The sequence below is a fragment of the Anomalospiza imberbis genome, chromosome W, assembly GCF_031753505.1.
Source record: "Anomalospiza imberbis isolate Cuckoo-Finch-1a 21T00152 chromosome W, ASM3175350v1, whole genome shotgun sequence".
NCBI lineage: Eukaryota > Metazoa > Chordata > Aves > Passeriformes > Viduidae > Anomalospiza > Anomalospiza imberbis.
This window is the reverse complement of record NC_089720.1, coordinates 2,459,708-2,477,474: the sequence shown is the minus strand read 5'-3', so window position 1 is coordinate 2,477,474 and position 17,767 is coordinate 2,459,708. Positions and strand designations below refer to the sequence as shown.

General features: G+C 43.9%; 1 long non-coding RNA gene across 1 annotated transcript in view; it reads right to left on the bottom strand.

Annotated features, from left to right (window-relative positions):
• Positions 1-17,767, bottom strand: part of LOC137464310 (uncharacterized) — a 37,466-nt gene that overhangs the window by 5,259 nt on the left and 14,440 nt on the right. Inside the window, exons 2-4 of the long non-coding RNA XR_010994170.1 lie at positions 8,800-8,888; positions 4,918-4,995; positions 3,447-3,581 (exon numbers count right to left, since the gene is read on the bottom strand). This is a non-coding gene — a long non-coding RNA (uncharacterized lncRNA). The remainder of the gene's footprint in view (positions 1-3,446; positions 3,582-4,917; positions 4,996-8,799; positions 8,889-17,767) is intronic.

Genomic DNA, 17,767 nt, shown 5'->3' with positions numbered 1-17,767 from the left:
ACAACAGAAAAGAGGCAGTCCAAGAAGTTCTCAGAGTGTGTGGAGGACAACTTTTTGTCATAGCTGGTGAGTGAGCCCATGTCGTGGGCTCCACCAGGGGAGGGACTATGTTAGACCTGTTGTTTGCAAATAGAGATGGGCTGGTGGGAGGCTGCTTGGGGAATAGTAATAATGAAATAATAGAGTTCTCAACATTTGGCGAAATCAGGAGGAACATCAATAAGACTTTTACATTAGACTTCCAGAGGGAAGACTTTGGCCTATTTAGGAGACTTATTCAGAGAGTTCCTTGGGAAGCAGCCCTTAAAAACAAAGGAGTCCAGGAAAAGTGGGCATGCTTCAAAACAGAGATCTTGAGGGCACAGGAACAGACTGTCCCTGTGTGCCAAAAGATGAGTCGACAAGGCAAATGTCCAGCCTGGATGGGCAATGAGGTTTTGAAGGAATTTAGGAATAAAAAGAGGATATATAATCTTTGGGAGGAGGGTCAGGTCTCTCGGGAAGTATTTAAAGGGGTTGCTAGGGCATGTAGGAAAAAAATAGGGAGGCCAAAGCTCAGTTTGAACTTAATTTGGCAACTTCTGTAAAGGATAATAAAAAATGTTTTTACAAATATATTAATGACAAAAGGAAGGCTAAGACCAACCTTTGTTCTTTACTGAACTGTGGGAGGGAACTTAGTAACTGCAAATGAGGAAAAGGCAGAAGTGCTTAACACCTTCTCTGTCTCCCTCTTTAGTGGGAAGACGCTTGTCCTCAGGACAACTGTCCTCCTGGGTTGGTAGATGTTGTCAGGGAGCAGAATGGTCCACCTGTTGTAGCAATGTATCTGAAAAACTTAGGCCTCAGTGTGCACCAGCCATACCATCTGTAACTGTTCTTATTAGAATTTTTTCAGGGCACTGTGGAATTCATCAAGGTTACTAAGACATAAACTGTGCTAAAATAAGAATGAAGAAGCTGAGAAACCACATACCAGGATCGCAAGAACTAGATAACAGAGGACTGTAGAATATGTGCACGGTAACCAGTCATGGATGCTGAGAAATGGAGGCATAGAACGAGGGAACAAGACAAAGACACCAATCAAGAAGTGTGATCTTAGTAGTTTGTAGAATCTATAAAAATGTGAGTAATATAAACAATAAATGGCTTCTGCTTTATCATATTGGTCAGTTGTTCAGGAGTCCTGGATTTCCTGCAATACCCTGTTATCCAGGAGGAGGCAGTCAGAGAACTGCTGAGCCACTTGGATGTTTCTAAATCTATGGGACCAGATGGGATCCATCCCAGGGTGATGAGGGAGCTGGCAGATGAGTTTGCAAAGCCGGTCTCCATCATTTACCAACAGTCCTGGCTCACTGGTGAGGTTCCAGATGACTGGAAGCTGGCAATGTGGTGCCCATTTACAAAAAGGGTGGGAAGGAGGATCCTGGTAATTATAGGTCAGTTAGCCTGACCTCAGTATCTGGAAAGGTAATGGAACAGCTTATATTAAGTGTCATCACGCAGCATTTAGAGGATGGTCAGGGTATCAGACCCAGCCAGCATAGGTTTAGGAGGGGTAGTTCGTGTTTGACCAACCTGGTCTCTTTTTATGACCAGGTGACCTGCCTGGTGGATGCGGAAACGGCTGTGGATGTTGTCTATTTGGACTTCAGCAAGGCCTTTGATACTGTCTCTCACAGCACACTCCTGGAAAAGCTGGCAGCCCATGGCTTGGACAGGAGCACTCTTTGCTGGGTTAGGAACTGGCTGGATGGCCAGGCCCAGAGAGTGGTGGTGAATGGTGCTGCATCCAGCTGGTGGCCAGTCACTAGTGGTCTTCCTCAGGGATCTGTGCTGGGGCCAGTTCTCTTCAATATTTTTATTGACAACATGGATGAGGGTATTCAGTCTTTCATTAGTAAATTTGCAGACGACGCTAAGCTGGGAGAGTGTATCAATCTGTTGGAAGGTAGGAGGACTCTGAAGAGAGACCTGGAATGGTTGGATGGATGGGCAGAGTCCAATAAGATGATGTTTAATAAGTCCAAGTGCCAAGTCCTGCATTTTGGCCACAATAATCCCCTGCAACACTATAGGCTGGGGATGGTGTGGCTGGACAGTGCCAGGGCAGAAAGGGACCTGGGGGTACTGGTCAACAGCCGACTGAACATGAGTCAGCAGTGTGCCCTGGTGGCCAAGAAGGCCAACAACATCCTGGCCTGTATCAGGAATAGTGTGGCCAGCAGGACTAGGGAAGTCATTCTTCCCCTGTTCTTGGAACTGGTGAGGCTGCACCTTGAGTACTGTGTCCAGTTCTGGGCCTCTCAGTTTAGGAAGGACATTGAGATGATTGAGCATGTCCAGAAGAGGGCAGCTAGGTTGGTGAGGGGCTTGGAACACAAGCCCTGTGAGGAATGACTGAGGGAGCTGGGGTTGTTTAGCCTGGAGAAATGGAGACTCAGAGGTGACCTTTGTCATGGCTGCAGCTGGTCTGCAGCTGTAAAGATAAATTTGACAATAACAGACCCCCAAACTCGACCAGCCTAGAAGTAAACAAATCTCTGGGTAAGCAAAGATAGGATGGATTTGAACCCAAGCAGGGAACCCCAGCCAATCCCATTCAACCCTGAATGCAGACACATCACTGGCCAGAGAGCTGGGCGATGCTGAAACCCCAACCAATCAGTTGACTAAGACTGGAAATTTTGAACCCCCTATATAAGGGGGCAGCCATAATAAATCTTTGTTGTTTGTCTCATGATCATTGGAGAGTTCTGTCTTTTCTGTCTCCAACTAACGACCCAGTGTAATAGACCTTATCACTCTCTACAACTTCCTGAAAGGTGGTTGTAGTCAGGTGGGGGTTGGTCTCTTACTCCAGGCAGCAACTGACAGAACAAGAAGACACAGTCTCTAGCTGCGTCAAGGGAAATATAGGTTGGATATTAGGAAAAAGCTTTTTATGCAAAGAGTGATAAAGTACTGGAATTGTCTGCCCGGGGAGGAGGTGGAGTCACCATCCTGGGATGTGTTTAAAAAAAGACTGGATGTGGCACTTGGTGCCATGGTTTAGTTGAGGTGTTAGGGCATGGGTTGGACTTGATGATCTTGAAGGTCTCTTCCAACCTAGTGATTCTGTGAAAAAAAACCCCACTAAAACAAACAACACAAACCCTCAAAAATCCCAAAAGAGAAAAACTAAAACAAAATAGTAAAAAAACTAACCAAAAAATCCCCAACCCACTGCTTTAAAACATCTTTGGATTTGTTGTATAAATACTTAGTTCAAATTTTTGATCTTCTTTACCTTTACAACTAGCAACCTCCTGGTGAAATGTACATATTTATCACTCATACTGCTGGAGAGAAAAAATTACAAAGGAATCACGATGTTAAACAATAACTTTAGTTAGACATGCTATCTCTATGTATGATTTTTGTTAATCATTATAGTTTACCTGCATTACACCTCGCTCATTGCTAAGTGTCCGAAGTTCATCTGAATGAGCCACACACATCTCATGCAAGGCTGCCAGATAACGAGATAAGTCAGTTCTAGGGTAATCTGTAGTGTCTGGAAGCTCAGGAACATTCTTTAACAAAAATTATGAGAACGGAATTAGAATGGTGAGTAGCCAGTCATAAAATAAATTAAATAACAGTTCCCCACACCCGCCAACAGTTGTTTTGATACTGCAAGCAAGTACCACATTTTTCTTCACAATTAAGTTTTCCGTCCATGTTATCTAATACAAATTATTTATTTCCTCCTCTCCACAATCATTTATTTTATGAAGACAATTAAATTATGGTTACGCATTTCACACAGAGAGATTACTGAATATACAGCAATTCCTATTCCTAATAGGAGGGTTTGATACTGCTATGCTGTCTCTGAGCTGTCTAGAAAGATACTGAGAAAAAGAGATTCATATCATATCTTCCCCCCAAATGAGGGGATCCATCCATTAGATGTTTGTTGTTTTATTTGGGGTTTTTTTTTTAATTTAAATCAGGCAATAACAACAGCAAAAATGGACACCAAAAAACCCCCAAACTATCAAGTCAGTAAATCCACTAATAAAATAATGTAATGAAACCAGTAGATGAATCAGTTATTTTAAAACCCAAAAATTTTCCAAGTCCTCATGTATAATCTACCATTTAAAGAAAAACAACAGTGTATCATAATATGCAGAAGTTGCCATTTAACCACAGAAAGGTGACATATAGCAATCTATCTGAATGACACACTTCAAAACAGTAATTCTCATAGATTATCAAAATAGTCTGAGATGTTTTCTAGGTCACTTTTAATGGATTAATTCAGAAATAATAAGGTAGGCATATTTCTTTAATCTTCTTTTTTTCAACAAATTATTGGTTTAAACATAAACATATATACATACATGAACTCCTAACTCATTATAACTATCATACACAAAATAGTAATGGTTTCAAATTGAACTGAAACGATTATTTTCTTTTAAACTACAACATCCAGAATTCATGCAGTGAGACATTTGGTTATGTATAAGTAAAATAGAACACAATATTTTAAAAAACTTCAATTTTTTCTATCTCAGGTCAAAATCATATGACAAATTGCACATAAGATTTTCTTTATTTTAAAATATTTTTTTAGAAGGTTGGTATTTTTGTCTGAAAGCCCTAATCCTTGCAGAGAAGCTCAAATAGATCTCATGTCTACAACAGTACTTTCTAACAGGACATTTGATTGGTTTTAATTCTGTGCGACAGGCCAGCAATCTGCAGTTCCTAAACATGCACAAGAAAAATATTTCAGTAACAAGCATTCAAAATTGTGAGGAAGCTGATGCATTTTTGAACTAGTTAACAAGGACTATAAAGAATTTTAACTCACAATGTTGCTATACAACTTGCAATTTCTCTTTTTAAACCACTTACCCCAAGTTCATCTAAAAACATGATCATGCGATGTTTGTTACTCTTGATGAATGGATTTACCCCCTCCATATATGGCTCCTGGTAATTTTTAAAAGTATTTATTAGAACAAATTGATACTGATTTAACAGTCATACCTGAACATATTGCAATCAGAGACAAATGACACTGTAAAACAAATGTGTCATCTTTTTCAAGTGAATTTATGATGACTGGTGTACAACCAGTCAAAAGATTACACTTTTTCCTGCACCAGATGGATTCTGAAATTGTTTATATATGCATTGTGACATAAAATGTTACATTTCTGAAATAATAAAAATAGACTTTTTTCATTGCAGCTATAAAATGAAGAAAAAACTTTCAGAGGTAACAACATCAGCAGCATCAACATCAGGACATATTTGCCCTCCTTTTTGTTCTTTCATTAATGCGTACATTCCAAGTTGTGAGTGTCAGACAAATGGCGCTGTAATGGCAGCCTGAAATTTCTTTCTTTCATTATGTTTAAGTCAACAGATTTTTATTGTTCAACCATGTTGTGACTTGGGAACCAGAACAGGCCAATTGTTGCTGGCATTATTTTAGTGATGCAATAGAAAGTTTAGTAAAAGCTGAGGCTCTTAAAGGAAACTTGTAAAACTGATTTACAAAATTATGTCAAGCAGTATGTAAACAAGTACAAATAAAAGGGGTGTTTCAAAATGCTGTACCAACAGAAAACACCAGTCTAAAGAATAAGTAAAGAAAAAGCATGCGTCTATGTGTGAGCCAGAGGTTGGTAGTTGTTAATATGTCTCCAAATTAAAATACTCTATATCCAGGCTGGAAGTTTAGTCCTAATTGGTCTCAATTTGAAAGTGTATTATTACAGAATTCACAGAATGACTAGGTTGGAAGAGACCTTCAAGATCATCAAGTCCAACCCATGCCCTAACACCTCAACTAAACCATGGCACCAAGTGCCACATCCAGTCTTTTTTTAAACACATCCCAGGATGGTGACTCCACCTCCTCCCCGGGCAGACAATTCCAGTACTTTATCACTCTTTGCATAAAAAGCTTTTTCCTAATATCCAACCTATATTTCCCTTGACGCAGCTAGAGACTGTGTCTTCTTGTTCTGTCAGTTGCTGCCTGGAGTAAGAGACCAACCCCCACCTGACTACAACCACCTTTCAGGAAGTTGTAGAGAGTGATAAAGTCACCTCTGAGTCTCCTTTTCTCTAGGATAAACAACCTCAGCTCCCTCAGTCATTCCTCATAGGGCTTGTGTTCCAAGCCCCTCACCAACCTAGCTGCCCTCCGCTGGACATGCTCAAGCATCTCAATGTCCTTCCTAAATTGAAGGGCCCAGAACTAGACACAGTACTCAAGCTACGGCCTCACGAGTACCAAGTATAGGGGAAGAATGACCTCCCTGCTCCTGCTGGCCACACTATTCCTGATACAGGCCAGGATGTTGTTGGCCTTCTTGGCCACCAGGGCACACTGCTGGCTCATGTGCAGCCACCTGTTGACCAGTACCCCCAGGTCCTTTTACGCCTGAGCACTGTCCAGCCACACCGTCCCCAGCCTATAACATTGCAGGGGATTATTGTGGCCAAAATGCAGGACTCGGCACTTGGCTTTATTAAACTTCATCCTGTTAAGACACTGCCCATCCATTCAACCCTTCCAAGTCTCTCTGCAGAGCCCTCCATCAGATCGGCACACGATCCTAGCTTTGTGTCATCCGCAAACTTACTAATGAAAGACTCAGTCCCCTCATCCATGTCATCAATAAAGATATAAAACAGAACTGGTCCCAGCCCAGACCCCTGAGGGACACCACTAGTGACTGGCTGCCAGCTGGATGCAGCACTGTTCACCATCACTCTCTGGGCCTGGCCTTATAGTATATAAAAGAACATGGATGTGGAATGTATTTCAAGGTTCTGTACAGAGACATATCAATATTACTGAAAGATGTCTCCCCATTATGACATGAAATAATCAATGGACATGGAAAAAGACTCCCATCATCTACTTCAGGCAAATGATTCATATTTCTTGAATAGATTCTTTGTAATCATAGCTTTCTACTCTAGCATTTCTCAGTTGTCTTTTTGATATGGATATTCCTAAAGAAAATTTACTCATTTTACCATCACATAGATGTTTTCTTTGTGGAGGGATGGCTGCCTGCCTGCCTTTCCTCTCCAACTTTTCCAACTCCAGCACTCATCTTTTTGACTAGGGGAAGTCAGTAGACATGGTGGTTTTGGATTTTGGCAAAGCTTCTGATACTGTCTCTCACAGTGCCTCTCTGGATAAAATGTCCAGCACACAGCTAGAAAAGTCCATAACACATTAGATGAGCAATTGGCTAATGGGCCAGGCTCAAAGGATCATAGTAAATGGGGTTATTGTGAAATCAGGCTGGCAGCCAGTCATCAGTGAGGTTCCCCAGGGCTCAATTTTAGGGACAGTGGTCTTTAATGTTTTTATAAATGATCTGGACATAGGAATCAAACATAGATTAAGTTTGCTGATGATAAAGTAGGAGGAGTTGTGGACTCCATCAAGGGTAGAGAGGCCTTACAGAGTCATCTGCATAGACTAGAGAGCTGAGCAATCACCAAGCATATGAAATTTAACAAGGGCAGGTGCTGGATTCTGCACCTGAGATGGGGGTAATCTTTGCTATACATACAAATTGGGAGACAAAAGGTTGGAGAGCAGTCCCACAGAAAGGGACCTGGGGTCCTGGTTGATGGCAAGTTGAATATGAATCAGCAGTGCCCTGGAAGCCAGGAGGGCCAACTGTGTCCTGGGGTGCATCAGGCAGAGCATCGCCAGCTGGTCAAGGGAGGTGATTGTCCTGCTCTGCTCTGGTATGGTCTCACCTCAAGTACTGCATGCAGTTTTGGGTGCCTCAATATAAAAAGGACATTAAACTATTAGAGTATGTCCAGAGGAGTGTAACCAAGACATTGAAAGACCTTGAGGGCAAGAGCGGCTGAGGTCACTTGGTTTGTTCAGCTTAGAAAAGGCTAGGGGTGAGCTCATCATAGTCAACAGCTTCCTCAAGGGAATCAGCAGTGAGATGCTGATCTCTTCTCTCTGGTGACATAAGAAAATGGAATGAAGCTGCATCACAGGTAGTTCAGACTGGACTTTAGGAAAAGATTCTTAACTGAGAGGGTGGTCAGTCACTGGTACGGCCTCACCAAGGAAGCAGTCACGGCACCAAGCCTATCACTTCAAGGACAATATGGGTGATACCCTTAGTCATATGATTTACTTTTAGGTAGTCCTGCAGGGAGCATGGAGTTGGATTTGATGATCATTATGGATCCTTCCAACTTGAGAGATTCTATGATTCTATGAATGCTAGAGTATGACTACTACCCTTTTTGACATTGACAGACCGAAAAAAAAGAGTTCACATACTTCCACTGTTGTATTTGAAGTTAATGTCTGAGTTTATCTGATCTCATAGCATAAAAATATGGTTACATCACTCTATAATGCCTACTAGCATGGCCATTAATTTATCAGTTATTTTAACATGTCACTGCTGTTGTTCATACTTCCAGATTGAAAATCATTATGGTAAGTACCAAATCATTCACATAAGTTTCTAGATGACTCATTCTGAAATTATTGACTCCTCTTTCCAAATCAGCCATACTTTATGATACTGCTCTAGGTTAAATCAATACCCTGTTGAGCTCCAACTAAAGAGGAGAGAAAAAAAAATTGCAGGAATAAAGCCTCCTTGCTGATAAGACACCCAGGTCACATATCAAGATTTGCATAAGAATAATACAGACAAAATCTGTTTCTGTTAACATGAACACGGCAATCTTCTAGACCGTTCTGTGTAAAATTATATTCACCTTAGCTCCAAATTCAACCAGATTTGCTAAATTCTGCACAGACTTGGCAACCAGTGTCAGCGTTCTTGCAGCAGTAGGGGAAGGAGAATCTGATAGAAATAGAAAGTAGAAAGTTACTGACCATTTAATTTAAAACCTCCAGTAGTCAAAAGAAAATCCTCTTTCATAATCTGTTATAGTGGAATTCAATACTTTAAATGCTGTAAGAGAACTGCATGTGAAAAATTTCTCATGATCAAGTAAACTTTTGGTGTTTTAGTAATTATGTCGACAATAAACATCAATATGCATATCTGACTGTCTTAATTTATGACAATTTATACGGCAGAGACTCCAAAGTGAGTTACCTTCCCTTAGTTTTAACCATTCCGCTTTCATCAATAAGGAGAGACGAGTAGAAGAAGATATAGGTGAAAAAATAACAGTTTACTAAAAATAAAACAGCAGCAACGAAGATAACAGCAATAACCACTAGATACAAAGGTGCTGAGTCACATGCTCCCCCCGGGAACAGAGAAAACAAGGTTGCAGAGAAGCCTCCTCCTCCTAAGATGGCAGCCACCATGGCAGCCCATTGGCCCAGGGGACAAAGACAAGATGGCAGGAAACTCCCCTTCTCCCAAGATGGTGGCCGCTGTAGCAGTCCACGTGGCCCAAAGGACAAAGAGAAGATGGCAGAGAAGCCACCTACTGCAGACCACACAGTCGAGAGAGAGAACAAAGGAAAACAACACAGCAACCAAGCCTCTGCAGTTCCAGAACACTCCCTGCCCCCAAAATAACAACCAGCAGGGAACAGGGACAAAACAAAACCCAGAAAAAACTATTTTTGTCCAAAAGGCTCTGATGCTGTCAAAATGCTGAAAGAAAATTCCCAACATCTGCAGGTCCGATCCCTCCTCAGAATGGTGCATCTTGGAGAGCAGGTCCAACCCCTCCTCGGCACAGGGCAGGCAGCAGCAGTGAAGGTACTGTGAAATTTTCCAAAGCCCAGGATGAGCATAGGTGTTGCATTGCTCTGGGGCATGGTTCCCCCCCCCCCCCCCTTCCCCCCCCAGAGACCCCTGTAGCTGTAACCATGTTAGTTTAACCTTTCCTTCCTTTCTGGACCCAATTGGCTGGGAGCCAATTATCTCTTCCGGGACAGGAGTCTAGATAATGCCCTGCTCCTCCATTGTTCACCCTCTTTCCCGCTCTTGCCCACTCTCTTTCTCTCTTTCCCCCTCTTTCCCTCTTCCTCCTATGGAATAAACGTCTTGGACCACATCAGGGGTAAGACCCTCTTTTGGAATCTTTTGCCTTAACCCTGTAATATTTTCCCCCAAAGCTTTCTCAGATCTGGGCTAGCCTTGTAACTCCAGAGGGCTGCGGGGGAAAGTATTAACACATAAGAGCTCCTGCCTCGTGCTGCCTCACAGGAGTTAACAAGTGGCAGATTAACAACCCAACAAGCAGTAAAGGTGTTGCAAAATCTGCTCCAAAACAGCTTCAGATTGTGAAATGCAGCTTCTCAGGTTGTCCCATTAGAGCAAGGAAGTATGTTAGAAAATTTGCTCCAAAAGAAAAAGAGCACACTTTTTTTTGGTTTGGGTTTTTTTAATTAAAAGCTCTAACAACCCTATATAAAGTCCATAAATTTACCTTAGTGAAAGTCAAGAATATTATCTGGACTTCTAAACAGGACTAACACTTACAAGCTTAAAAGGGATTGCACAAATTTATGGATAACAACTTAATTTATTGCTAAAGACACGTTGGTGTCAATGCAGTCCCCAAATTAGAAAATAATATAATCTGAAGATTATAAAAATAATAAAGAAATGATAGGAAAGATGTGTGCTAATGTCTTTACAAACAATCCCATGGGTGAAGGTATGGGTGTTAATGTCTTTGAAATGGGTCTTAATGTCTCTACCAACTTCAAGCCACAGATTTGTTACAGAACCCAGACAGTTTGACTCCGGAAACAGACAAGTGGGTCTGCAAAAGCCTGAGTTTCTGAACTTTGGGGGAAAATGACAGGTTCAAGGGGAAATATATAATAGGCAGTTCACGAAGGCTGTACTTTCCTAGTACCCCAGCCAATGGGGAAAGGAAGAGGGCAACATGCGGCCAGGAGCTTGGGATAAAAGGAGGCTGAGTCCTCTAAAACATCAAGAGAGAAAACCCCATGGGCATGAGCCCCAGTGGACTCTCTCCCTTTATTTGAATAAAGTTGCAGGACTCCTCTGTCTCCTTTATGGACACTGGCTTTTCATAGCGTGATTTTCCATACAAGATGGGAGCTCTTTTCCGGGATCCTTCCAACATCTGGGACCAGCACATGGCAAGAAGAGCTGGAGGCACACCTCACCCGCTTTTTAGGTGACCAGCTCCCTTTAACACTGGCCAGCACTGGGCAATTGATTGGGTTCCAGAGACTGTCCAGGAGAGAGATGAGAGGCTGACTAGGGGGGTCCGTGAAGAGCCCACAGGAAAGGAGCATTGGAAATCTCACTGGTGAGTACAACAGAAACTTTGGGGAGTAAAACATGGCAGGATGCCCAGAAGGAGTTGTAAAGGAAAGCTGATAATGGGTCTCGACTATAGGGATCCCAAAATACCTCCAAAGGGTCCTTTGGGAGAATGTTGAGATGGTTTGCTCATTCTCCCAGAGGTAGTTAAGGACATGGATGCCCAGAGGGGGTGGAAGAATGTGCCCCCTGTTGACGGAGTAAAAAAGTTACCCTTTGTCTCCTTAAAAAGGACAAAAGCCCAGAAGTTTCTCTCCTCAATTTGGTTAAAAGACACCTCATAGGACCTTGGAGACTTCACCTCAAACTTAAGGATAGCCAGATGGACAGAAGCCAAAAAGTCCCACCTAAGCAATTCACTTGAAAAAGAAGAGAACAAAATAAGTAAATCGCTTTTGTGAAGTGTTTTAGCAGGAGCAAGAACCTCTTGCCCTGGCTCGGTTTTTCTCTGTAAAGAGCTTTGTTATTTTGCCTTTTATTAAAACCTTTTTGTTTCCAACACTGTCACAGGAGCCATCCTGCTACTTTTATGCCACCTGAGGTAGCTGAGCTAGCTAGGGTGTAATACTTGTCTCTGAGAGCTTATGAGACCTGGCTCAAAGAGACCAAGTATTGTTTGGTGCCTGTACAGGTGATTTCTCATATTGAGGGACATCGTTCAGGATATTTTTGATTGGCCCTCTATCAAAATAGGACATTTTTCCTTGGTCTGGCGTTTTGGGGAGCAGGCCTGCAACTGGGGTTTTTGTGGCGCCTAAGAAAAAAACACCCAGGTTATGGAGGATCTGAGGCCATCAGAGGGGGTCTCAGATCGAAAGCCTCAAGCCAGTGAGAAGGGGCTGAAACCGGGATGAGCTGCAGAACGTGCTGCGAAGTCCTAAGGACGTCTTCAGAGAGAGAGCTGCGATTGGCTGAGCCAAGGCTGAGACACCGCTGCGTTTCCAGACCCGGGGGGGATGACAAAGGACGACAGCTTCTCTGAAAACCATCATTTGGTGAGTAAGAAAGAATGGGAAACAAGCTGTCTGTAGCTGAGCAGGATCTTTATTTTTTTTTAACTACAAATTAGAAATTCAAGATGTAAAATTCGAGAAGAAACAGCTTTAAAAAGTCATTAGATGGGTTTTCACAGAATTCCCGACTCTAAATACATCTGAGACGCTTACCCTAAAGTTCTGGGATACTGTGGGACTTAGATTATACAGTATGGAAAAGAATAAGAAGTCCAGCTTAAAGTTACGCCCAATATTCAGGACAGTTTTGCAATTTGTAACATTGGAAAGTGAAAAACAAGCTAGAGACAGCCAAAGAACACCTCTGAGCAGAAAGAGAGCTGACCGCAGGCTGCGGCAGAAAGAAAGGAGGTGAAGCAGAGATTCCAAGACCCCAACCCGGTTCCCAACTCCCCCTGAAGTACACAGACCCTGGGAGGGCAGGCAGGAGCGGGCAAGGCCAACCGCTCCCCGTCCAGCCCCTCCTCCATCCCCCAAGAAGGAAACAGACAAGTCCTGGCCAGACAAGTCTGCAACCCGTCTCTCCTAACCCAGCTAACCTTAAGAATTCCCCTTGGTTTCCTCTCAAAAGTAACCTCAGACGCGCAAAATCAGTGAATTTTGGTAGTGCGATGGAAAAAAGCCGAGCTGAATCTATGATTTGTGAGAACAAAGGTACACGTGGCCACCGCCATATTTCAGAGCTGTCGAGCTCTGCTCTTCGTGAGCGTGTTCCATCCTTGGAGTCCCAGGATTCCCTTTCCAATTGGTTACTAAGCTCCTGCCCATCAGACGTGGGACACTCCCCTTTTGTGGGCCAAGCTCAGTCTGCCTCTCTGCCTGAAATCCCTGCCCACACCCCAGGACAGCATGCCCTCACCCTGCCAACCGTGGGAACCGGAGGTGAGCTCCCAGAAGTCACCCCATCCAAAATGGCCGCACCCACTTCAGGACAATCCCCGATTCAAAGGAGATATTCACACACCCCCCAAGGTAGCCCCCCAGAATCTGAGGACGAGTTTTGTACATCAGGAGACACAGATACCTGGCAGAGGATCAGAAGGGATGCAGCACAGCACGGAGAATGGGAGATTGCCTCTAAGCTGTCTGTTTTTCTGGTCCGATATAATGTTGCAGGGGGACCACAGTGGGAAAAAATAAGCTTTGCAGAAATAAAAGAGATTTGTAAAGCAGGTAGATCTTATGGAAGAGAATCAGCATATTTCAGAGGATTATTACAAGCCACCTTTTCAGAAAAGGTATTTACCCCTCATGACCTAAAGCAGCTTTGTACATCTTTACTGTCTTCAACAGAGTATTCTCTATGGGAACTGTCATGAAAACATTTATTAAATGACCTTTTAAGAGGTTATGCAAGAACTCCAGCCACTGCAAATATAACCCTAGATCAGCTTGCTGGGGAAGGAGCCTACATAGATCCACAAAGACAGGCAACGGTTCTTAACAGACAGGTCCTGCAGGATATTAAGGAAGCAGCAAGGACTGCCCTGCTCCATGTGCCTGACAGGAATAAACCAGAATTAGACTTCACAGAAATAAAACAAGGGATGGATGAGCCATACATTAAATTTTTGGAATGTTTAAAATTGGCATTGGATAAGCAAATTCCCATAGATCATTCCAGACAAGAGCTATTAAAACGGCTTGCAATTTCTAATGCAAATCCAAACTGCAAAAAAATATTATGAGCATTGCCACAAGACCCTGAGCCTACTCTAACACAGCTAGTGGATGCTTGCAATTGCCTGGGTACCCCTGAACATGCAGCAGCCATGCAGGCAGAGGTGCTAGCTAATGCCATCACAACTGCACAGGAAAAGACTTGAAAGCGGCAGGAAAAAGCTGTAGAAATTCAAGCACAAACCCTAGCAGAGGCTCTAACAGCATTTAAAGGGGCAATTGAAAACCAAGACTCCAAAGGATACATGCTATTCGTGTGGCCAGAGAGGGCATTTTAAGCAAGTGTCCTAAACTACGAAGGAGGCCACCTCCAAAAAACAGTGGCTACAGAGGTCCTTGTCAAAATACTAACAGTTTTCACCCAGCACAGGGTTGTCCATGCCATCTTCTGGGAAACTTGCAGCTGAGCATGACTCAGTGGCGTCCGAGGACAGAAGAACCACTGTTTCACAGGCCAGAGACCACCACAGGCCACCAAGCACAGAACTGCAGCAGATCTTTGCAGGACTACCAAGCACAATGTCCCCAGGTACCAGATTGGAGCTGTCTACAGCCCAGCCAGTAATGCTAATAAATCCTATTGCTCACACAATATCCACAGGACAGCTGGGACCTGAACCACAACACGGTCAGTTCTTAATAGTGGGAGTAAACAGATCCCATGCAGAAGGTTTCTATATCATTCCAACTGTGTTATCTGTCACTTGTTCACAGGAAATCACCATTTTAGCTTTGTGTCCAGACCCTCCATGTTTTATCTCTAAAGGACTAACCATAGCACAAGCTTTTCTACTACCAGAGTCACAGAGCAACACATCCCTCATCGCTTGGACCAGGCACATCAGCCGCAGGCGGCCACAACTCACCTGTGTCCTGAAGCATCTCGGGAAAACCATCACCCTCGTTGGCCTGATAGATACCGGAGCTGACATCACTCTGATATCGAAATCGAAATGGCCACAGGACTGGACTATCGTACCCACACTGGACCAACTGGCAGGCATCGGTGGTCACTGTGAAAGCTTTTGTAGCTTGCACTCTGTCACATTTGAGGGACCTGAAGGTCGTGTTGCCCCCACAAAACCATTCATAGTAGGAGCGGAGATAATTCTTTGGGGAAGAGACATTCTCTCTCAATGGGGTCTGAGAATAGAAACCAATTTTTAACAAGGGCTGTTGAGGACATAAGACTCTAAAACTCATGTGGACATCCAATACACCTGTCTGGGTCAGCCAATGGCCCTTACCAGAAGAGAAACTTGCTGCATTAGAGCAATTATTCAGGAACAGTTAAATAAAGGTCACCTAACTCCAACTACCAGCCCCTGGAACACTCCAATTTTCGTAATTAAAAAGCTGAACAGTGGGAAATGGAGCTTATTGCAGGACCTCAGAAAAGTTAACTAAGTGATTCAAGAAATGGGTTCTTTACAACCAGGTTTACCTTCTCCTGTTATGATTCCAAAGGATTGGAAGTTAACTGTTAATGATTTAAAAGAATATTTTTTTCAATATTCGTTTGCATCCAGACGACGCACCACAATTTGCCTTTTCCATCCCATCAATAAATCAGCAGGCTCCTTTAAAAAGATATCATTGGCTCGTGCTTCTTCAAGGAATGTGAAATTCACCAAGTATATGCCAGTGGTATGTAGCTGTCACCAGAGGACACAAGGAAAAACAACGCACCACAGCTTTGGTCACCATGAAGAGACTAATTTATTTTTTCTGACTCCAATCATTTATAGTTCTCAAAAGGTGCCAGTGGATTGGAAGGTGAACGTGCCACCTCTCCAACGACACTGGACAAACTACCAGTCTATCAAATTTCTCTGCCTCTATGAAAGAATGCAAAACAATAGGTTGTTTACAGAAAGTTGCGTGAGAAAGTTCTCTACAAGAATGTAAATTCAGAAGGCTTTAGAAAATCCTAAGAAATCAGGGCGACATCTCACCCTTCTCAGTTAAAAAAAAAGAAAAAGGAAAAAGAAAAATGAACAGTATTCAGTGTCCATTCATGGAGGAATCATCAGAGTGATCACTCGTGTTGCCTGCATCCGAGTCATCACTCAGCGATTCACCCACTTGATGCCTTTCAGGTTGGTCACGGTTTCCATGTTGCCTGTCGGCCGGATTCTGTCTCTGTGGTCGCAGGTCAGGGCGAACACACTTTGAAGGTACCCAGCGTGCCCCAGTATCTGTGGACACACAAGCATACCCGCGCCCCGAAGCGATAAGGTCATAAGGACCTTCCCACTGTTTGGTGACTAAATTCCGCACTCGAACCTTTGCTCGAGGCTGATGGGCCTCGTCCGCAGCCTGCAACGAGAAATGATGGTTCAAAATGACAGGGTTGAGTTCTGTTGCACCGTAAGATGATTGATGGTGTACAATGCTTTTTCCAACTGACTGTGCGGGGTTTCACCCTGCATTCCCCTTTTCTGTTTTTGAAGAACCCGCTTCAGGGTACCATGAGCGCGTTCTACAATAGCTTGACCAGTCGGAGAATGAGAGATACCAAACTTGTGTGACACACCCCACAACTGCAGGAACTGCTGCACCTTTTGCGATGCGTAAGCAGGACCATTGTCAGTTTTCACAGCAGAAGGTACCCCCAGGATGGCAAAAGCCTGCCGCCAGTGGGCAATGACATTGCGGGCCTTCTCTCCAGTGTGAGCAGAAGCCCACATTGCAGAAGAGAACGTGTCCACCGTGACATGCACATACTTAAGCTGGCCAAACTTGGCAATCTGGGTGACATCAGTCTGCCAAAGCTCCAAAGCCCTAAGGCCTCTGGGGTTTACCCCTGCTGGTAAAGGTGGAGCAAGCGCATGGCAGTCATCACAGGACTCGACAATGTCCCGAACCTCCGTTGGCGTCAGCTGAAACTGCTTCTGCAAGGTATGTGCGTTCTGATGGAAAAACCCATGCGACGCCTTGGCCTGCGCGAGTGTATCAGGCTGAGGTGCTACCCACGCCGGGTTAGCCAACCTGTCAGCCCTCGCATTACCTTCTGCCACAAATCCTGGCAAGTTGGTGTGACTCCTCACATGCAAAACATAAAATGGATGAACCCGGGCCTGAATGGCACACCACAATGTCTTCAGTAAATGAAACAAGGCAGGATTACTGACCTCCTTCAACACTGAATGACCCAATCGCTGTGCAATGTCAGCCACATAGGCGGAATCCGTGACCAAATTGAAAGGTTCCTGGGAAAATCTCTCAAATGCCATAACAGCAGCCCTTAATTCAACCAATTGGGCTGATCCATCCTGATGACCTTCCAGAACCTGCCATTCAGATCCATCCTGCCAGGTAGCAATGGCCTTTCCAGTCTTCCCCGAGCCATCAGTAAAGACGGTGGGCCCTTGCACGGGTTCCTGACTATTTTTGGGCCGCAAAGAAATTTGGGTGGATTTCGCCACCTGCAGTAGCTTGTGGTTGGGCAGATGATAATTGATCTGCCCTGAAAAGTTTTCCAGAGTACATTGCAGGGATACGCTATGTGCAAGGCTCCAGTCAAAATCCTCCCGGGATACCTGGAGTATGATCTTTGCGGGATCCGCGCCCATCAATTGCAAACACCGTTGCCGGCATTTGATTATCAAGCGAGCAAGCAACTCAGCCAATTCAGTTGCCGTCTTCTGCGGCCGATGGGGCAGGAAAACCCATTCCAAGATGTGCAAAGGATCAGACCATTTGTCACTCCACTGGCCAATGATACCTGTGGGATGCGAATCTGGAGTGGTAACGAATACA